General features: G+C 43.7%; 1 protein-coding gene across 2 annotated transcripts in view; it reads right to left on the bottom strand.

Moving 5' to 3' along the window:
• The window catches only part of AHNAK2 (AHNAK nucleoprotein 2), a 407486-nt gene that overhangs the window by 309802 nt on the left and 73485 nt on the right, over nucleotides 1–24199 (bottom strand). The gene's annotated exons all lie outside the window — the stretch shown is intronic.

Genomic DNA, 24199 nt, shown 5'->3' with positions numbered 1-24199 from the left:
TGGATACTCTCCTCGGTGGGTTGTGCTCTGTACAAATACACTTATCGTAACATATTCAAACCCAGCTGCATCAGCAACAAATCCTTCACAACAAGCACTCCCATCTAAATGGCTGAAAAGGTTACCATTTCCAATGGCTGCCAACACACCCACAGTCAGGAACCATCAGAACTGAGATGAAGAAGTGTGCAAAAGAAAAAAACAAGGCAACAGACATTCTCCATCTATGCACCCAGGATCTGGAATGACATTCTCGTATTCATCAGGACTGTCTTTATGCTGATAGGATTTAAGAAAGAGCAGAAGAGATACATCCTCAAAGAACAGCACATCACAATACAGTAACAGTTGACTTTCGCTCTTAGAAACCAGCTACCCCTCCAATCACACAATGACTCTGTCTGTGACCCTGCACAGTGCAACACTGCCTTTTAGCTAGCTTTGCTCTATAGAAGCACTCCATATGTTAAGATATTAACTTTTCAACATTTTCAGGAAGGCATGATACAGTTTTACAAGACTCAGCAATGCTGCAAAGTTTGACTGTCACACCTCAACCCTTGTCTCCTAACACCAGTCCTTGTAATTTATGGTGTTGGACCTTGTATTGATGTTCATTAAGTCAGACTTTCTTTCAGACACAGCATCTAAGACAAACGTGTAAGAGTATTTCATATGTTGAAATGCAGGTAGTCGCAGGTGATCCACATTGCTGATACATAATTAATTATATGACAACATTAATATCCCTCTGTTGTTGTGCGACCTTCTTGTGCAATAATTTATCTTCCCTACGTATTCACTAATGAAATGTAAGACTGGAGGAAATCATTTTATTTAAACAAATAATATTGTATGAACTTTTCCTCCCAGTTATTTCCAGAAGTAACTATAAGGAAGAAGGAAGGTATTGAGCCACAACATGCAAAGAGAAAATCTGCATATCAAAGATGTCCCAGACAAAGGCTTAATCCTAAACATTAGGAAGGGAAAGAAAAACCACAGCATGGTTTTAAGATAAATCTGCACAAAAATGTTTCTTATGAAGCGGCGTAATGTTATGTTATGTGTTTTGTAAAGGGCACTATCCTGGCACTGATCAGGGTATCCTGGCACTGATCAGGTTTGGTGCCGAGCCTTGCATATTGTAGGTTGGTTAATTGAAAAGCCAGAATTTTAGCTTCTTGCAGAATTATTGCTTGCAGCATGGACTAGAATAGATATAAAGGATAGATGCAGTCAAGAAAAATATATTTTTTCCAACCCTGGTCTGATACTTTTGTTCCTTTTCATCATCTAACATTCTAATATGTTGACCCCTGGCTAACCAACTCCCAACGATCCCGACCCCTTATGCATGACCACTCAGCTGATCACAGTTTGACGTTATCCTCAAAATACATTCAATCCTTCAGATACTTCTGTGTATGGCTGGATAGCCTAATCAAACAGGAGATTGGCGGGTGTTTAGTTTCCATGTCATGTTTAGCCACCTAATATTGTACCTAAGTCTAAATTGCTAGAAAGTCATCCCTATCTTTCAGTTAGTATCCACAGCAGCATGCTACAGCCATGGTGTCTCACACCTTGCTCAACCACGTATTGAGTGCCAGACCAGTTTGCCTTTTCTAGAGTGTAGCTCTCAGTTTGGAGCCAGTAACTAACAACTGGAATATAAGACTTCACTTCTGTTCCATCTGGTCTAATCATCAATAGCATTAACCTCACATCTTTAGGAATGCAGAACCCCACAAGGTCCTTTATAGCTGCCAGGACTTTGTTCCAGTATGCAGGTACGCTAGGACATGACATCCAAATATGGATATGTGTACTTCTTCCTCCAGAATGCCTCCCACAGCTGTCACCGGCTCAAGGATACAGTTCTCTTAATCTCTTCTAATCCTTCTCTTTATTGTCTTTGTGGACTCTTTGATACATTTATTTGTATCCCCGTCCAGAGTCTTTTTCCACCCCCCTTCTAGGATCATCATTTTCATTTCCTTATACTCTTCATATATAACCATGTGGTATCCCTCATACTGCTAATAATTTACATGAATCATTTGATCCAGGGGATGCTACTATGAATTTCTATAAGGCAGCATTTGTTGGGATCACAGCCCTATGCATGTCAACATGTTATGCCCAATGGTAATATCGAAAGCACTATTATAAGAAAGTGGGTCATTGGTCGAGGGAGGTGCAAGCCCCACTCAAGCAACAGCCTCAATTCTTGTCAAGGAAACCACAAACGTCACTACATCAACCTGTGCTTAATGCTCTGGTAGCTTGGCACAAACAAGTCAGGCTTAATTTAGAGGCAATGTGTAAAATATTTATGTAGGAGAAAACAGTAATAAAGTTGAAACACAACATAAGAAAAATCCAAAACCAATTTAGAAAATGTTTTAATTAATAAAATGATACAAGAACAGAAATAATCCAATCAATTGAACCAAAGATAATGAATTTTGAAGTTTTAAGTGAAAACAGCACAAAGAACCACAAAGCGGCAGCTGCGACTGGGACAAAGTCACAAGTTCAGTCCGACCGCGATGCAGCATGGGCTGGTTATCCTCCACCAGGTTACTGCCACTGAAAGTTCATATCTCCTTGATGTTAAACTTTGTGTCACTTGACTTCAGTCCCGATAAGGAGCTGTGCTGCACTGCGCTGCGATGCAAAGTCCACAATAAAGGAAACAATGGTTCAGTGGGAGTTTTTTTGTGTATACAAAGCACTCCAAATCTAATCTCTACAAAATCAAACAATATTGCTACGTTCATTCTTTAAAAAACCATATGGATATAATCAAAAATCAAGTGAAGTTCACTGCGCAGTGCTCAAAAAGTACTGTAAAGTGCATTATTTACAGTGATCCAAGGGATGTCTGAACATTTTAGAGGAATAGTCCCAGATGTAATCCTTGATTACAGTGCGCAATATACTTTGAGCTAATAGACAATCCCAATCAAAGTTATTGTTTCGACCCTCTAATTAGTTTGTAAGGGTCTCTTCAGGACAGACCACTCATTTCACCTCCAAGGAGCATACAGGTGTTCCCTGCGGGGGTAATGTAAAAGGTTGACATTTGTATCAATGCTTCAGGAATGGGTCACCCCTGCATGCCGACAGCATGTCTCCTCATTGTGGCACCACCAGCTCCACCAGAACAAATCTGGATGCAAAGTCCTGCATCGAGTGGCATTGTACTGCGTCAGTTCCGATCAGGAACTGCGAGGGATGCGATGCAAGGTCCTGCATTGAGTTCTATCATGCTGCTTTGGTTCTGATCAGGATCTGTGAGGGCTGTGATGCGAAGTCCTGCATCAAGTTGGGTCAAGCTGCGTTGGTTCTGATGAAGCCATCTATCAGGAGCTGTGAGGTCCTGTAATGCGAGGACCTTCATTGGGTTGCATCACGCTGCATCAGATTTGATGGAACCCCCAGCTAGGCAGGGAGAAGTACACTCTGATGCCAGGAAAGTGTTTAGGACTTGGGCACATCTCCGGAGGGTCAGGACTCACTCCAGGCAGAGGCCAGAAGAATGACTCAGGCAGGTCCAGGCATGTCCAGTTGCACAAATGCCTCTGGAGCTTGTTATATCCCTGTAGCTCACACAGGAAGTTAGTCAACTGGCCTTTGGAATCATTCTTGGTTAGCCTGGGATGAAAGTAAGCAGGCCCAGTCTTCCTTCTCAGACAGCAAGGCAGTCCTCAAGCAGCAGGGCAGACCTCTGGCAGTAGGATAGTCCTTCTATAACTTTCACAGGTCCAGGAGTGTTTGGAAGAGTGGCTATGGAGGTCCAATATTTATATTTGATGCCAGCCGTTGTGTGCAGGGATTCCATATACTTCCCCCACATTTGGTTCTGGAAAGTTCTTTGCCTTACCTATCAAGGCTCCAAACTGTCTGGGGTGACAAAAAGCTGGTGTCACGTTCCTTTGTGTGTGCTGGAGCAAGCCCCTTTCAAATGTAGGTGGGGCAGGGTACAGCTTTGCCCCAGCAATCCATGCAGAATGGCCCATTTTGCCCCCACTTAGGCTCCTTTGTGTCACTGTCTGGGAGGAATACACAAACCCCAACAGCAGAGACATTCACAGTCATGCGACCCAGGACACTGGCAGAAGGCACAAGTATTTTGGACAAGAAAATGTCAAACTTCCTGTTCCTCCAAATGGGCCTCCGTACTCTTTGTTTGGGAGTTGTACTCCCAGAAACCTGAGCTTTCAGGGTGCCCTGTGTGGCTACCCCTCCCAGCTCCTCCAATACCAGTGGTAACTCATTTCCCAGAATGTAGCCAGTGGGCATCTGGGGACTAACTGGAACCCTCCTCACCCTATTCTAGGGGCACCAGAGACATAGGGTGGGCAAAGTCCAGCCCAAGCAACTGATTCACCATGCACACCTGTCCTGGCAGGTACTGTTATTGAGAAACCAGCCTTTCCGCTATCATGGTCTAGCTGGCACCTATATCTTTCAGAGCAGTGACAGGGATCCCTTTCACTATGATCTGGTAGAAGTGCTGACCTCCACCCTCCGGGAACACAAGCCTAACCTCTAAGTCTATCTCCCAGCTAAGGGAAACTCTTCTGATACTGGAGACTACAACCCTTTGAGACCACATTAGCTGCCCCTTTAGAGCTACCTCCAGTGGGTGGTTTCTTGCGACAGACCGAGTCCCCCTGCTTGTGCCCTAACTGAGAACACTCAAAGCAGCAGAGAAATGGGGCATCCTGAGCCACTGCCCACCAGATACTTTACACATTGCCTCTGGGTTAAACCTGACAGCTCTGTGCCCAACTACCCGAGAGTTGAGCACAGGTTAATTCAGGGTTTGCTTATGACCTCACCCTGAGAAGAATTATGGTTGCTGCTTTAGGAAGGGTTTCACCCCCCTCAATCAGTCACCCAATTTTTTAAACCTGCCTTTTGTGACCCCAGGTTTGTGCTATGGCAGGGGAAGGGGAAAACCTTTCCTGAACCAGATATGGGGGTAGTACAGGGAATCCCCACACAGAAAGGCAGGTAAAAGGCATACATATTGGACATCGAGAGCCACTCTTCATAACACTCCTGGACCTGTGGAAGTTAAAGAATAAGGAATATCCTGCTGCCAGAAGACTGCCTTGCTGCTTGAGGACTGCCTTGCCATCATAGAATTAAGACTGGGCATGCTTACCTTCACCTCAGGCTAACCCAAAGTGACTCTAAGGGTCAGTTGGATGACCTCCTGTGTGAGCGGCAAGTACATAACAAGCTCTAGATGCCTTCTTGCAATCGCTCAGCTGACCTGCCGCAACTGGACCTACCTTTAACTGCAAATGGACCTGCCTGAGCCCTGCTGCTGTCCTCTACCAGGAGTGAATCCTGACCCACAGGAGCAGCCCCACTGGTCCTGGACCTTTGACTGGCATCAGAGTGTACACCTCTCTATCTAGCCTTGGGTTCCATCAAATCAGACACAGCGTGGAGCAACCCAACGCAGGACCTCACAGCATAGCACCTAGCAGCTCCTGATCGATGGCATCATCATACCTGACTCAGAACAATGCAACTCGATACAGGACCTTGCATCGCAGCCTTCACAGCTCCTGATTGGAACCAAAGCAGTGTGGTAGAATTTAACGTAGAACCACAGATTGCAGCCATTGCATATACTGATCAGAACCAACACAGTGCAACAGAACTCTGTTTCTGTAGTTCTGGTATCATTTTATTTATTAAAATGTACTCTATTTTTCTAAATTGGTTTGGGCTTTATCTTGTGTTGTATTTCTACTGTATTACTGTTAGTGTGCTGCATAAATATTTTAAAGAAGAGTGGACCACTTGTCCTGTGTAGCCAGGGTCTTTTTGCTCTTGGTTCCGTCGTAAAAGAACCCTCATCACTATACACAGGTACGAAGGCGGTATAAACTGGGTCACCGCTAATGTGTATTAGTACAGCATCATCATAGGGTCTTATTTTGTATGTATGCTGACCTCCGCCGGGAGGAAGACCAACTGGTTGTACAGTAGCGTCCAGACATGAATATGAGGGAAGGTGTAAGAAGTGTTCAGATCAAGTGAAATTAAAATTCTCTAAATCATTTTTTCTGCTGTAGCTTTATTCTGAGAATATTGACAAGAGAAAAATAAAAATGTTCAAGTGCGGATGAAGACCGAGTTACTGGTCTATCGTACTTATCAAATAATACGGGTCAACATGTTTCAGCCTTCTGTCAAAATCTAAAGGCTTTCGTCAGGACCGATGTGAAGGAGGGCGCGTTGTGGCTCCTTATTTAGTGAAGATTATTCATTAATCAAATTCATGTGGTCAGATCGGTTCTGTCACGTATGTGGACTTGTTCTCTCTCTGTCCGCGGTACCCCCGATGTACCGGGGTACCGCGGACAGAGACAGAACAAGTCCACATACGTGACAGAACCGAAATACAGTTCCTCACGTACCTCTGGGTACCTCCGAGAGAACAAAACACTTTTCTCGAGGTACAAATACCACGGATCTGACCACATGAATTTGATTAATGAATAATCTTCACTAAATAAGGAGCCACAACGTGCCCTCCTTGCCACGGGCCGAGGCTCCCACTGAGGGGTGGAGCCGGCATAATATAAGACGGATTGTCGTGAATCCGGGAGCCCCACTAGGCCCCCTGCGCAGCTCTCAATAAGCCAACGAGAGGGTCCACGGGGACCCCCATGTCATTTCCACACTGCAGGCGGAAGCTTGAGGTTGCCTTTTCAGACCAGTGGCAAAAAAATGCTTCCACGCCATCAAAACAGCAAAATCCATTTGAATTCAAAAGGGAAAAAAGTGTGCGTTTACCGACTATACAATATTTACATTTGTTATTTTATTTTTTTTAAAAAGCCGAGTAAAATGAATATCCTGTCTGTGCCGGTGGATTTCTGTGGTTATTTTAGCTTGCTGCAGGTACCCAGTGCTTGGGTGAAATGTCTACCACTGAATGTGAACCCGTGGGATAAACTCGCCCTGCAAATAAACATTTTATCTGTCACAAAGCCAAGGGTGTACACTATACCTGCGTTGTTTCATTTTGCTTTTGAAAAAGCCCTGCACTGCGTTTGTATCTCAAATTATTAACTGTTTAATTCTAAAAATATATATATATAAATAAATAAGTTGAGCTCTAGTCCATCCACCGGTCAAACCATTTTTATCAATGTGAGGCACACGTACACGCGCAAGCACACACGGACAAGAACACGTATGCATACTTGCATATGTAAAAACCACTTTAGTCATCAATCAGTAACTGTATTTTGTGTGCCTATCTCTTTAACCCTCATTCTACGGCGCCAGTTAACGATGCTCTTTTAAATTACGTTGTACTTGCTCTAGCCGCCCAATACTGCTATATATTTTCTTTACTTACAGACATGTTGCTCTGCAGCCCAGGCTGCCGTAAAACATGTCTAAAAACATTGACAAAGACAATGCATCTCGCACAGGAGAAAACTATTGACTTTGCCAATGCTGTCGTACTCTGTCGACACTTGTTCTGAGGGTTTACCATATAATTGATGGTTTTCCCCCCGCCTTCAAACAACACACCCCAAACAGGAACATACACTACTACCCTGTAGGTGGGATTTGATTTTGTGCCTTTTTCCCTACAAAAATAATAGAAAAAAAACTACACCCACCAAGTGAACACAAGAAAGCCGGCTACCTATCTGAATCATTGGTGGTAGTATGGAGGTACCCGATGATTAAGCTTGCCACCGGAAGTGGGTGAGGTTAACCATCCTTTTTAGGTCTCGTCTGAGCCAGCGCTTTAGCGCTGCTCTTGGCGAGAGCTATAGAAAACGGGGATCTGGAAGTGCAAACAGTGCTTTTCAGGCCCCCAACTACAGTGCATGTGCGCCGGTCGCGCGCACCATTTGGCAGCCTGTGTGTACATTTCGCGGGCGCTTTGATGTTCCCAGTGAGCCGCCCGGCCACTGTGAACATCAAAGCGCCCGCGAAATGAATTATTTTCACTTTAACGTTCGCACCTACTTGTTTATTTAGGTCTTGTGCCCTGGCGATAACCTCTTTGGGCACCAGAGTCTGCGTTTTCATACCCAGCTCGACGCTGGAGGTTTGTTATTCTGGAGATTACACCGGTTAGGCAGTGTTACTCTGAGGACTGGATGACGTGCCAGGATTCGTGAAGTCTGAGTCAAAACGGGGCTCTTAAAACTAGAGTCCCCTACAACGACGTTAAAGAGAGAAAATGGCGATAATAATAATGTGATGTGCTGCTTAAAGTAAGTATTAACCACTGTGCAGCTTTACCGATGGATCTCCCCATTAGAGGCACAAGCAGATACATACCTTGAATGTATGAAAGGAAGCGGCTGGAATGTCACTATCTAAAGACGGCGCTATTTTTCCCACAGCTTTATTTTGGGTGTGGGAACAAAAGACACACAAGATGGCATTAGCATTACATATCCATATACTTATAGCCAATAACAGTAGACATCATGGGCACACATAATCCATCGGGCTCATATAAGGAGCCCCGCAGCTAGCCCCCCAAGTCCATCCGTACATCACCCATGCGCCCCATACCAGAGGGTGCGCAGACGGCGCTATTTTAAAAGATAACTTTGTCAGCTAACTTCCAGACACCTCTCAAAGCTGTTACAAAATTGCATACATCCTTGTTCCTTCTTTCTGACTGACCTAAGGCCTTTCATATTGGGAATATTGCAAACGTTTGCGGTTTTTGTTCCCCTGTTTTGGGCCGCGAACAAGCATAGAATCGCTTTTGACTGCGCCCCAAACGCCACCGAGCGCAGCATCTATACATCAAACACAATCAGGATCGTATGCGAGCCGCAGGGGATGTTCTGGGGCTCAAGGGATTAGGTGGGGGAGGGGTCATCCTTTAGGTATTTGCGCCTCTCTGCTTGCTTTTTGAATGGTTTCTTTTTCCACAAGGAGCCGATGCAGAACTCTGATATATCTCTAACTTCAAGAACGCCGACCTGAAACTGCCATCCACAACCTTCAAATCACCCTGGACTTTCATAGTAGGAAATTGAAACATACAGTGTGGTGCTGGACAGGCAGCCTCTAGCTTTGCCCTGCATTTATTCTTCCTCGTGTCTTGCACAGACAATATTGATTGGATCTCTGTTCTTCATTTCACACGCTTTGCTGGTCCGTGAATTCACTACCCTTAGGGTTAAAATATATATATATATATATTCACATATACACCTGAGCTAATTCCGGTGTTTAATGAATAGATCTTTGTATTTCTTGGTAAATCTGGTTGTGTATCATTTGAACTATTTACTAATCTCTGCAAACCCTGTATGTTTCCTCCTATCCCGTGTAATTTTCAGACTTAATCTGATGGAGGCGTCCATGTAGCTGACCAGCAGTGAAATTAGCAGTTCATTATTGGAGTTGTTTGGGGTGGGGGGGATGTTGCGTTCCGATGGAACGCCCTCGCATCATGACAACAATCCCTGTTTAGGTCTCGCCTGAGCCAGCGCTTTAGCGCTGCTCTGGCGAGAGCTATAGAAAACGGGGATTTGGAAGTGCAAACGAGTGCTTTCCAGGCCCCCAACTACAGTGCATGTGCGCCGGGCGTGCGCACCATTTGGTAGCCTGCGTGTACATTTCGCGGGCGCTTTGATGTTCTCAGTGAGCCGCGCGGCCACTGAGAACATCAAAGCGCCCGCGAAAGTGCACACATTTGCCACCCCCTCCCTCATCCCACTTCCTGCTTGTTTCACAATGTTTTTTTTCTTTCTCAGTATTTTCTTTGGTTCTCTCTGTTTTGCTTTCTCTCTTTGTCTGCCGCCCGTTCTCTCCCTAACTTTCTCTCATCTTTCTCTAGCCATCTGTCACTCTCTCGCTCTCTTCTTGTCTCTCCACCTTTCTTTCTCTGTCACTTCCTGTCTGTCTTCTCTCTCCCTCTCTCTGTATCTCTGTCTATTTTTGTCCCGTGACTTTTTTTTCTTCCTATCTTTCATTTTTCTCTTGCTCTCTCTGTCTGTCTCTATCGTTATCTCCCCCCCCCCTTATCTGGATTTCCTAATTTCTGTCCCTGATTTTCTTTCTATCTACCTCTCTCTCTCCCCCATTTATTTCCCTCGCTTCCAGGCATCCAGTTCTGGGTGTTCTTAATGTCCTGGACAAACTAAGAATGTTCGGTAATAAGTATTATTTTTGGGGTGCACGTGTAGTGAAAAACTTCTGACACAAACTGATGTCAGTGACATGGGCAGTAACTGCAGAGCGTTCAGTGCTTATTTTGTGTGCCTTTCCCACTGGAAAGCTTTGCTTGTGAGCAGTCACCTGGTTTTGATGTTGGTGTTGCATGCTTCTCAAGCATTCTGCTGGATCTGCAGGACAGGAGTGTTTTTCGGGGTGCCACTGTTTGCTCTCTGCTTGTTGTAGATACCAGCCGATGTGTGGCATTGGCCACTAAATAACATTCATTCAGAACTCTGCATCATCGTATAACGCGTCTGTCCTTCATGTACCAGCCTGCTCACATTGGGTCTGAGGCTTTCTCCTTGCACTTGTATCAAATATCATTTTCTATGGGCTTCCAGAGAATGGTTGTCACTGGCTGAAGTTCTTTCCTTACTGACTCTCGGTGGCCATTGGTCAAGCTCTGGTATTAATACACGCAGTCGCGCTCTTTATTCCAGGCCAGAAGGTCCCAGCAGCAGGTTCCTTTGATAAGAGGCGGCATGAGATGGCACCAGCACAGACGACATTTATTCGGAGCACAGAACCATGTGCCATCCGCTGGATTAACGGACAGACAAACAATACAATGCATATCTACCCTGACCACAAAAGGGCTACCAAATATTGTGATCCAAGGATGTCCTGTGCAATCACTGGCACCGCCTTAGAAGGGGGCGTCCCTGCTGCAGCAGTCTTTGTTTAAGGTGCAGCGTGTGGTCTGAGCACCACTCAGCAGGTCACAAGCCCTTTGTGCCTCTAAAGGTGGATACGTATCTATCAGAAGGATGGCATCATATTAATGTCAACATTTCACTCCGTTTGCAGTCGGTTACTTTGGGCCAGACGAGAGCGACCAGTCTGATCCCAGGTACATAGCGCTCAAACGCTGCTGGAAGGCTGTTAGGAGCTGTAGCTCATCGATGTTTGTCTGCATTTAAACAGCTGCTCTTGTCTCAAGTACTTTCTGACCCTTGTTAAACTCAAAACGATGATACTTCGGACAGCAGCGAGGTGCCAAGTTTGCTCTTATCCTAATTTTACAAAGCAGGAGTTGTAGCATAACATTTTTAACTGCAGCTCTGACCGCAGCGCCACATCCTCTGCCTCTAAATGTCACAGCACAAGAGACCTGAAACACAGTGTGAGGTGAGGATTGTGACATAATGACCCCTCTGCCCCACATTTCTCAGGGCCTTACTTTATTCATTTCGGAAGTGGGAATCACCCCAATACCCCTCCCCCTCTCTCTATCTCTCTCTTCTCTCCCTCCTCTCTCTTTCTCTCTCTCTCTCCCTCCCTCTTTCTTTCTCTTTCTCTCCTCCCCCTCTCTCTCCTCTTTTTCTCTCTCTCTCTCTCTTTCTCAGTCTCTCCCACCCTCTCTTGCTCTCTCTCTCTTTCACTCTTTCACTCTCTCCTCTCTATTTCTCTTTCTCTGTCTCTCTCTCCCCTCCCGCTCTCTCTTTATCTCTCCTCTCTCTCTCTCCCCCCTGTTTCTATCTCTCTCCCTCTCTCTTTCTCTCTCTCTCTTTCTCTCTCTTTCACTCTTTCTAACCCTCTCGCTCTCCAACATACACTCCACATAATACCACTCAGTGCCACATAATTACATACCACATATTTACACTCTACTCAATGCAACATAAATACACCCCGAAATCACTCAGTGCCACACAATTACAAGCCACATAATTACACTCTACTCAATGCAATATAAATACACTCCACAAAATACCACTCAGTACCACAGAATTACACACCACATAATTACACTCTACTCAATGCAACATAAGTACACTCAACATAATACCACTCAGAACCACATAATTACATGTCACATAATTACTGTATTCAATGCAACATACATGCACTCCACATACCACTCAATACTACATAATTCAACGTCACATAATTACTCTCTACTTAATGCAACATAAATACACTCCGCATAATACCACTCTGTGCCACATAATAACATCCTTTGGGTCAAGTCGCGCTATATAAAAAAGCAACAAAAAAAAACTTTTGCAATGCAATAGGTCTCGCATTACTGAATGTTTGCGCTACTGGTGTTGCATTATTATTAGCAATGCCAATAGCTCAAACTTTTATAATGCGAGACCTATTGCATTGCAAATGCTTGTTAAGGAATATCTCTTCTTGGGAGTTAGAACAGTACTATCACTTCTCTACTATCTTCTCCTAGCATTTTGCTCTCGTAGGAATGAAAGATTAGGCTTACCCACACACTTTCATCCAGGCTACCTGATATAGAAATGTGTGGGTGTTCACATAAATCTCAAAGGGCATTCCACACCCTAAATGTATACATGTAACAACTCTGTAACCATTAGTTGCAAAGCCAAAAGGGTTGGCTTTAATGTGAAATGCATATTATGTTTACATGCTCTACATGCACAAATTATGTTTATCACATTAAAGACAGCTCGATTGGCTTTATCAATGCCAGGAAAAAAAGGTTGCAAAAAAGATTGCATTCTGTACAGAATGTATGTATGAGGTACAGAATTGATTGTGGAAACCAGCACGATTATTGAGGGTGCTTTTCATTTGTAAAATGCTCGCTCATGCAACCCAGAGGAAGCACTTACTGTACGACTCGATGATACATCAAACAGAAAATATCAGGGGGTGAGAGAATGATACTCTTCTGGGAGGACCCGGAGGCCTATATTTATAGGAATTGGCAACAGTAGGCATTCAGGCAGTTGCATTTTAAGCCAGACCCAAAAATACTACGGTAAGTGTGCATTTTTCTCATGGCTTATTGCTTCAAAGACTTCCATATTTTCTAGGGTTGTAGAGGAAGGCATCATCTCCGTAATTGTGATATGGAAAAGATGATCAGAATTCTGTAAATGCAATGAAAAGGGTAGGAGCTCTCACTTCCATTAATAATTGGGCTCATTTTTGAGGATAAGTAGAGCCAAAGTAAAGGCATCAAGGGCAGTGCATCAAGGAATGCAGATGATAGATTCTGCTAGATGAAGTTAAAACTTTCTTCACAGAAAGTGACTTTATAAGTATAGTTCTAGGCCCCATACTCTGGGATCTGGATGGTGGCAATTCCATTGCTCCTTGGCTTCTCAGACAACGGCCTCCCCTTAAGAGTATCAGACATTTCTCAGCAAGCCTTGTTATGGGCCTGTAGATACATGACCTCATCACCACCACTCTGAGGGAAATCTACTGACTCCAGTTACCAGCCTGCACCATATTGAGTGCCTGGATACTCTCCTCGGTGGGTTGTGCTCTGTACAAATACACTTATCGTAACATATTCAAACCCAGCTGCATCAGCAACAAATCCTTCACAACAAGCACTCCCATCTAAATGGCTGAAAAGGTTACCAATTCCAATGGCTGCCAACACACCCACAGTCAGGAACCATCAGAACTGAGATGAAGAAGTGTGCAAAAGAAAAAAACAAGGTAACAGACATTCTCCATCTATGCACCCAGGATCTGGAATGAGATTCTCGTATTCATCAGGACTGTCTTTATGCTGATAGGATTTAAGAAAGAGCAGAAGAGATACATCCTCAAAGAACAGCACATCACAATACAGTAACAGTTGACTTTCGCTCTTAGAAACCAGCTACCCCTCCAATCACACAATGACTCTGTCTGTGACCCTGCACAGTGCAACACTGCCTTTTAGCTAGCTTTGCTCTATAGAAGCACTCCATATGTTAAGATATTAACTTTTCAACATTTTCAGGAAGGCATGATACAGTTTTACAAGACTCAGCAATGCTGCAAAGTTTGACTGTCACACCTCAACCCTTGTCTCCTAACACCAGTCCTTGTAATTTATGGTGTTGGACCTTGTATTGATGTTCATTAAGTCAGACTTTCTTTCAGACACAGCATCTAAGACAAACGTGTAAGAGTATTTCATATGTTGAAATGCAGGTAGTCGCAGGTGATCCACATTGCTGATACATAATTAATTATATGACAACATTAATATCCCTCTGTTGTTGTGCGACCTTCTTGTGCAATAATTTATCTTCCCTACGTATTCACTAATGAAATGTAAGACTGGAGGAAATCATTTTATTTAAACAAATAATATTGTATGAACTTTTCCTCCCAGTTATTTCCAGAAGTAACTATAAGGAAGAAGGAAGGTATTGAGCCACAACATGCAAAGAGAAAATCTGCATATCAAAGATGTCCCAGACAAAGGCTTAATCCTAAACATTAGGAAGGGAAAGAAAAACCACAGCATGGTTTTAAGATAAATCTGCACAAAAATGTTTCTTATGAAGCGGCGTAATGTTATGTTATGTGTTTTGTAAAGGGCACTATCACCCACAAGGGTATCCTGGCACTGATCAGGTTTGGTGCCGAGCCTTGCATATTGTAGGTTGGTTAATTGAAAAGCCAGTATTTTAGCTTCTTGCAGAATTATTGCTGGCAGCAGGGACTAGAATAGATATAAAGGATAGATGCAGTCAAGAAAAATATATTTTTTCCAACCCTGGTCTGATACTTTTGTTCCTTTTCATCATCTAACATTCTAATATGTTGACCCCTGGCTAACCAACTCCCAACGATCCCGACCCCTTATCCATGACCACTCAGCTGATCACAGTTTGACGTTATCCTCAAAATACATTCAATCCTTCAGATACTTCTGTGTATGGCTGGATAGCCTAATCAAACAGGAGATTGGCGGGTGTTTAGTTTCCATGTCATGTTTAGCCACCTAATATTGTACCTAAGTCTAAATTGCTAGAAAGTCATCCCTATCTTTCAGTTAGTATCCACAGCAGCATGCTACAGCCATGGTGTCTCACACCTTGCTCAACCACGTATTGAGTGCCCGACCAGTTTGCCTTTTCTAGAGTGTAGCTCTCAGTTTGGAGCCAGTAACTAACAACTGGAATATAAGACTTCACTCCTGTTCCATCTGGTCTAACCATCAATAGCATTAACCTCACACCTTTAGGAATGCAGAACCCCACAAGGTCCTTTATAGCTGCCAGGACTTTGTTCCAGTATGCAGGTACGCTAGGACATGACATCCAAATATGGATATGTGTACTTCTTCCTCCAGAATGCCTCCCACAGCTGTCACCGGCTCAAGGATACAGTTCTCTTAATCTCTTCTAATCCTTCTCTTTATTGTCTTTGTGGACTCTTTGATACATTTATTTGTATCCCCGTCCAGAGTCTTTTTCCACCCCCCTTCTAGGATCATCATTTTCATTTCCTTATACTCTTCATATATAACCATGTGGTATCCCTCATACTGCTAATAATTTACATGAATCATTTGATCCAGGGGATGCTACTATGAATTTCTATAAGGCAGCATTTGTTGGGATCACAACCCTATGCATGTCAACATGTTATGCCCAATGGTAATATCGAAAGCACTATTATAAGAAAGTGGGTCATTGGTCGAGGGAGGTGCAAGCCCCACTCAAGCAACAGCCACAATTCTTGTCAAGGAAACCACAAAAGTCACTACATCAACCTGTGCTTAATGCTCTGGTAGCTTGGCACAAACAAGTCAGGCTTAATTTAGAGGCAATGTGTAAAATATTTATGTAGGAGAAAACAGTAATAAAGTTGAAACACAACATAAGAAAAATCCAAAACCAATTTAGAATTTTTTTTAATTAATAAAATGATACAAGAACAGAAATAATCCAATCAATTGAACCAAAGATAATGAATTTTGAAGTTTTAAGTGAAAACAGCACAAAGAACCACAAAGCGGCAGCTGCGACTGGGACAAAGTCACAAGTTCAGTCCGACCGCGATGCAGCATGGGCTGGTTATCCTCCACCAGGTTACTGCCACTGAAAGTTCATATCTCCTTGATGTTAAACTTTGTGTCACTTGACTTCAGTCCCGATAAGGAGCTGTGCTGCACTGCGCTGCGATGCAAAGTCCACAATAAAGGAAACAATGGTTCAGTGGAATTTTTTTTGTGTATATAAAGCACTCCAAATCTAATCTCTACAAAATCAAACAATATTGCTACGTTCATTCTTTAAAAAACCATATGGATATAATCAAAAATCAAGTGAAGTTCACTGCGCAGTGCTCAAAAAGTACTGTAAAGTGCATTATTTGCAGTGATCCAAGGGATGTCTGAACATTTTAGAGGAATAGTCCCAGATGTAATCCTTGATTACAGTGCGCAATATACTTTGAGCTAATAGACAATCCCAATCACAGTTATTGTTTCGACCCTCTAATTAGTTTGTAAGGGTCTCTTCAGGACAGACCACTCATTTCACCTCCAAGGAGCATACAGGTGTTCCCTGCGGGGGTAATGTAAAAGGTTGACATTTGTATCAATGCTTCAGGAATGGGTCACCCCTGCATGCCGACAGCATGTCTCCTCATTGTGGCACCACCAGCTCCACCAGAACAAATCTGGATGCAAAGTCCTGCATCGAGTGGCATTGTACTGCGTCAGTTCCGATCAGGAACTGCGAGGGATGCGATGCAAGGTCCTGCATTGAGTTCTATCATGCTGCTTTGGTTCTGATCAGGATCTGTGAGGGCTGTGATGCGAAGTCCTGCATCAAGTTGGGTCAAGCTGCGTTGGTTCTGATGAAGCCATCTATCAGGAGCTGTGAGGTCCTGTAATGCGAGGACCTTCATTGGGTTGCATCACGCTGCATCAGATTTGATGGAACCCCCAGCTAGGCAGGGAGAAGTACACTCTGATGCCAGGAAAGTGTTTAGGACTTGGGGACATCTCCGGAGGGTCAGGACTCACTCCAGGCAGAGGCCAGAAGAATGACTCAGGCAGGTCCAGGCATGTCCAGTTGCACAAATGCCTCTGGAGCTTGTTATATCCCTGTAGCTCACACAGGAAGTTAGTCAACTGGCCTTTGGAATCATTCTTGGTTAGCCTGGGATGAAAGTAAGCAGGCCCAGTCTTCCTTCTCAGACAGCAAGGCAGTCCTCAAGCAGCAGGGCAGACCTCTGGCAGTAGGATAGTCCTTCTATAACTTCCACAGGTCCAGGAGTGTTTTGAAGAGTGGCTATGGAGGTCCAATATTTATATTTGATGCCAGCCGTTGTGTGCAGGGATTCCATATACTTCCCCCACATTTGGTTCTGGAAAGTTCTTTGCCTTCCCTATCAAGGCTCCAAACTGTCTGGGGTGACAAAAAGCTGGTGTCACGTTCCTTTGTGTGTGCTGGAGCAAGCCCCTTTCAAATGTAGGTGGGGCAGGGTACAGCTTTGCCCCAGCAATCCATGCAGAATGGCCCATTTTGCCCCCACTTAGGCTCCTTTGTGTCACTGTCTGGGAGGAATACACAAACCCCAACAGCAGAGACATTCACAGTCATGCGACCCAGGACACTGGCAGAAGGCACCAGTATTTTGGACAAGAAAATGTCAACTTTCCTGTTCCTCCAAATGGGCCTCCGTACTCTTTGTTTGGGAGTGGTACTCCCAGAAACCTGAGCTTTCAGGGTGCCCTGTGTGGCTACCCCTCTCAGCTCCTCCAATACCAGTGGTAACTCATTTCCCAGAATGTAGCCAGTGGGCATCTGGGGACTAACTGGAACCCTCCTCACCCTATTCTAGGGGCACCAGAGACATAGGGTGGGCAAAGTCCAGCCCAAGCAACTGATTCACCATGCACACCTGTCCTGGCAGGTACTGTTATTGAGAAACCAGCCTTTCCGCTATCATGGTCTAGCTGGCACCTATATCTTTCAGAGCAGTGACAGGGATCCCTTTCACTATGATCTGGTAGAAGTGCTGACCCCCACCCTCCGGGAACACAAGCCTAACCTCTAGGTCTATCTCCCAGCTAAGGGAAACTCTTCTGATACTGGAGACTACAACCCTTTGAGACCACATTAGCTGCCCCTTTAGAGCTACCTCCAGTGGGTGGTTTCTTGGGACAGACCGAGTCCCCCTGCTTGTGCCCTAACTGAGAACACTCAAAGCAACAGAGAAATGGGGCATCCTGAGCCACTGCCCACCAGAACCTCAGATGTTAGAAGTCAGGAGGAGCCGCTGACTAATAAGAAGGCAGGAAGTGAGAGTGAGTTGGAGCCAACCAATGGCAAGTAAAGGTAAGTAATCAACGATTGTCTTTCTTTCATTACAAGAGATTTTGCAAGCACAGCACAAGCACTGTGCAAGCAAAACCTAAAAGTCACAGGCTGTTGTCATGTATCAGGCTGATTTTATTGTTTACTTTCATTTTTTAATGATTAAAAGGTCTGTACAGGTCAAACTCTCACCGAGGCACATCATTAATGCAAGAAAATACAAATGATTAGGGCCAATCAAAAGCCTGTGTTTTAATAAATTGCTCATGAGTGCCTCATTATTCCTAGAACATTTCCGTAACATTTTTAAACTTGGGATTCATGATGCAAGAGGAAAATACTAGCAATAATATATAAAGATATTCAAATCTCTAAAAATGTGTGCAAGATTTTCTTGACCTGGTGTATGAAGAAAGAAATTATCTTGTTATGTATCATGTGTGAACTGGATGGGGGTGGCAGGAACCTTGACTCTTTCATGTTGGATGCTCAGTCTTTGGTCCTGATTATGAGTTTGGCGGTGTGGGAGCAGGGAGCAATGCCACCAGCCTGCTCCCACACTGCAAAACCTCACTGCCGCCTGCCCGCTAGATTTCAAATTTTCTCGTGGTCTGGCGGCGGTCCTTTGGCTTTCCCACTGTGGTGCCTATTAAAAAGGCATGACAATGGGAACGCCAAAGCCCGTTCCTGCATGGCATGGACTGTGCAGTCCATGCTGTGGACTGCTGTGCAGGAAAGGGGGTGCATGCAGACAGGGGGGAACACCATGTGCCCCCCTGCATGCCTCCTCAGGCCATGAGGCGACAGGGGGCCCTGTAGGGCCCCCTTAGTTTCCTCACTGCCACAGGTTTCATAGGGGCTCAATGCCATGAAATCTGTGGCAGTGAGGAAACTTATAATATGCTTGGTGGGGCGGCAGTGGCAACATCAAAATATTGAGGCCCTCAGACTGCCATGCCGCTGCCAGGAATCGTGGATCTCTAGCAGCTGCGGTGGACCTATGGTGGTCCGACCACCGTAGTTGTAATATGGCAGTCGTACCACTGGTGCTGCAGTCCCTGACTGCCACCACACCTCCACCGCGAGCTTGGCGGTCCTGTAGACCTCAAAAATTGTAATTTGGCCCACATTCTGCCCAGGTGCGTGTGTGCTCACTGAGAAGACTGAAGCTTTGTGCCAGTTCAACAATAAAATTACACTGTTTGCTGTGTATGCGCTTTCTTAGCAAGTATATGCTGACAGCAAATATGTGCAGACAAACAGACTGACAGAGCCGCATAGAAACATGCAGCAGAGGCCAGAGGCATGTGCAAAAACACTAGCCATGTGAATGTGCACATAAAGATAGGTTCGAGTTAGATAGGATTATTTTGTTGAGGTAAAACAAGAATGGGGCTGGGTAGTGGAAAACAAGAACAATTTTGTGTTTTTTCTTGGTGGAGGCAAGGGAATGTTAAGGAGAGGTTAAGAATGGAAGTCATTCTTTTGTCAGGGGGGCACTAGCTGCGAAGGAAATTTTGGTAGGAGACATATGTCAATCTCTCTCCTTGACACTGCATTGTCCACTGAGTGTCGGGTCAGAGTAGATGGATGCCATGAAACCTCAGTGATACAACAAATGCTGATGTCTTCACCATCAACCACCGGCGTGTTCTACCTCAGTAGCAAAACAAAAACTTTCTCCAACTTAGCTCAGCTATACTCTTGATGAAAAACGTACCTGTGCCAATTACACTTCCTTATTTGACGTCCTAGTATATTATGTGCATGGCCTCAGCTGATTAGAGTACCAACACAGCTTCCCTCTTATATTTGATTCATAATCCTTTCACATGTAAGTGAACCTGTTTAAGTAGGATAACAACCGATATCAGTGGTCCATCTACATATCTGATTAAAAAACAATGATTGACGACATTCTCAGTCGATATAACGTACTGTGTCTATATCCTAACTCATTGACTAGGTTACTGCTAGTTTTGAAGTGTAACTACAATGACTACATCTTCCAAATTACTTTAAAATACTTAGGTAGATACAAGTCTACCTAAATAATTTGGACAGTAGCAGTGCCTTTCTACAGATTTCTTTGTAAGGTTCATATTTTCTGAATGGAAATTAGTTCCTCTTCTCCACTTATCCCTTTGAATTCAATTGTGTTAAATGGTTCACTTACATATATTACCTTATACATGTTCATAACTCTATCAGTCCTGATTATGGCCAAAGGATTTCTCAGCCTGGGTCGAAACAACGTTGACTACTATCAAGTGGATTCTGAACTGTGGGAAAGTAGCACTGATGTGTCAAGAATGCAATTGTATTCCACACTTTGCACATTTCCCTCACTACAAGTTCTACGTTATTACTGCAACTGCACTTTGTTAAATCCAAACGAAGAGGCCAATAAAAGTTGTAAGAACAGGGTTTAATCGATGCAGCACAGTACTCCACCAGTCAATAATGATTGCATAAGAATTACATCAACCAACTCTAGACTCTAAGTTCTAAATATTAAATGTGCTTTAAAAGAAAACATGTTAACAGTTCACAAAACAGCTATGCATATGATAACAAAATACAACACACTTGCACCTTACACGTACTTCATGTAATATGGAACTTATGAGTAGTATCATTATTCTTCATCAGACTGCCTTTACTCTGTCCAGTCATTGTATCCATACCTCAAAACTAACACTCACACATTAAAGGCCAGATGTATGACCATTGATGTTTGCGACTCGCAATTTGCATTAAATTGCAAGTCACAAACATCAATTTACAACAGTATCAGAGACACTGTTTGCAATTCCCAATGGGGTCGGAATAATAATGAGGCCGTCGCAATTTTCGACCCCATTGGGAATAGCTGGCACTCCCAGGGATGGTGGCCTGCTGGGGTCAGCAGACCACCATGTCTGGGACTGCTTTGTCAATAAAGAAGGAAAACAGGATGCATAAAAAAAGAAAAGAAATGTAATGTTTTTGTTTAATTTTTTTAAGAGCAGGTAGTGGTCCCTGGGATCACTGCCTGCTCTGAACAAATGTTTGCGCACCCATTCACAAAGGGGAAGGTGGTCCCTTGGGGACCCCTTCCCGTTTACGAATGGTTTACCACCCTCTTGAAGAGGGTGGTAAACTGCGAGTGTTTTGCGACCACAAATGAGGTTGCAAAACATTCTTACATAGGGTTCAGAGTCGCTATTAGGAAGGGATGCCCTTGGAACGCCCCTTCCTAATAGCAAGTCGCTAATCCTATTTAGCCAATTGCAAATCAATTTGCGACTTGCTAAATAGGATTAGTACATGGGCCACAGGTTTTTTGCGGGCGCAAACTTGTCTAAAACCCATTTGCGCATGCAAAAAACCTTCGTACATCTGGCTCTTAATGAATTACGATTCAGATACAATATGATATATTTACTAGTTATTCAAATATTGTTTTTTAATCAGATATGCAGGAAAGGCACTCTTCTCTTTGACGCCATGTGGGACTGTCACTGACAACATTTTACACAGTTCTCTTTATGAGATATGTTAGCATGTTTACTCTATCCACTCTGCCTATCATATGAAAATCAAACACCTCTCCCCTCTAAGGATAGCTTTAGCTAAATGTTAGCATTCTATACACATTGTACAGTTTCACTTCCATTGACCCTGTATTGTTTTTGCATTATTATTGTATGCATTCTGATGGTAACCGGGATACACAAATGTCTTGTACATCAGTATGCGTGCAATCTACAGGTGGAGCGAGGGACAGTTAAGTGTTTGAGAAACTATAGCTTCCTGTCTTTCTGGAGGTCTGCAACCTCATGCCTGCAAGTGGAACCGCTGCACATTGTTTGTGTCATTGTGTCTCATCAACTTATCCTCTCTCTTAATAGTGCTCTTGAGAACAGCATCAGAGCCCACGTGTCTGGCTGGGCACTTTGTTCCATCTAGTGACTCCATTTTGCCAGCTTTGTACAGTTATAGTCTATTATCTAAGATCTGAAAGCCAAAGTCTTTCTTCCAGCTTTAATACAGCATCACTGTCTATGTGGAAGAATGAAGGCCAACCCACGGCTTCTTATAATGGGACACAAATTCAAATATCGCTGTGATCGGGGTCATACTTTCTGTCCTACGGTATAGACCCAACCCGCTTCATGATGATTCATCTCAGACCATGCTCTTCATGTTGGGGTGGACAAAGCCATGGCTAAATGAGAGGTGAGGATACATCACTGTGATACATGGTTTCTTTCAAGTGCTGCACAAGTTTACTCAGCATGTTGCCCTTTATCTCTGCTGTTGTGCTTGTTACACTGTTTTGAATTCTAAATATACAAAGCAAACTACCAAACATCACTTCCTGAGAAATCAGATAACATATTGCTGTTAGTATGCATCAGCGGTGTAATGCACACGTGTGCAGCCCCTGCAGCGTGGAGTGCCCCGCCACCCAAGGGGGAGGCACAAACCTCAAGGGGGGGGGTCATTCAGCCCAACGTCAAGAAATGTGTGTGAGCTAAGGGAAACTCAGGGGCCCCTCATCACATTCTGCAGTGGGACCACATTATGTTGCAATACGTCACTGGTATGCATCAGCAACTAGGAATCAACTATTTATCGGTTCTTTTCTTTTTTTGCCATTCTGTATTTCTACAGAGGTATATGTGAATGTACCTTTGGCTGAAGCAACTGCATCGTTAGATCTAGTGGCTCTTACACTTAATGCTTTATCCACCCTTCTGACTTCCAATAGACACTGGATTGTATTAAATCTGTGTAATGGTTAACTATGGTCCTAAGACTGATCTTTAGCACTGTACCTAAGCCCCTCATTGGTCATTTAGAACATATAAACCCTGCTTTTTCTAACCGGATTTGGTGTGAAACCAGAAGAGAGTATGCTGTGAGCTGGCACTTATTGATTTTTTAAGGTCTGGGGCACCATACCTTTAATGTGGGCCCAGGAGCAGAATTGATCTGTGCATCTGCTTTTGGACATATATGTACTGTCAACTCTGCATACATTAATTCTGATAATCTCTGTGTTACGGCATGAACCTCAAGCAGTATAAATAGGAAACAGAGTGGCAACCAGAGCTCTGTGTTTCTGAGCTGTGCTATCTGCAGAAAATGCACAATCCTTTACAGTTATCAATTGTGTGTGTGCAAATGTGGACCACCCTGTTTAGTTTGCTAACAAAACAATTTCATGCAAAATGTGCAAAAAGCTCTGTTTTGAGCCTGTGACTTTGTTCATGATATGACTCTTGATGTGTCATCTGTGCAGGATCAGGTATATTCATCTCAAACAACCATGGCACTGCTAAAAGTGAATTCACTCCACACCTAGACTACCACGTGGATCGCTTACTAAAAGACCTTCATTGGTTAACATTAGAAGCAACGTTGACATTTCAAGTTTTCTGGCTGACCTTTAAATCCATTCACCTGGAGAACCCTCATATCTATCAGATTTGTTGAGTCTGCCCAAAGGATCATCAAGCTCAAAGAGCAGGGACTCTTTTCGAGACACCACATTTTCCAACAAACCTAGCCATACAAACACTTTCTCATGCCCTCCTGATACTGAGCCAGGAATAGAATGAGACTCAGAAATAGATAGCAATAGATAGCAATAGCATTTCCCACGATCCTTCATTTTTATTTTTAGCATGATTAACCTTGATTGTTGTTGTATGGAGATACTCTTGTCCCATGTAAAGGTTGCTAACACCACTGGGAGAAGTCAAACTAGTGCAGAAATTCTGGAAAATAAATATTTCATCTAGCTGAAATGCCCTTTCACAACAATGACTGACCATGAGCATCTAAATTATTATCTCTTTTGACAACCTATAATTTAGTGTTTGTACTTAATATTGTCTTGTCAAATTACTGTTTCA

This window comes from Triturus cristatus, chromosome 9, assembly GCF_964204655.1.
Source record: "Triturus cristatus chromosome 9, aTriCri1.1, whole genome shotgun sequence".
NCBI classification, from domain to species: domain Eukaryota; kingdom Metazoa; phylum Chordata; class Amphibia; order Caudata; family Salamandridae; genus Triturus; species Triturus cristatus.
Note: the sequence above shows the minus strand (reverse complement) of the source record. Positions and strands in the feature narration are given on the sequence as shown.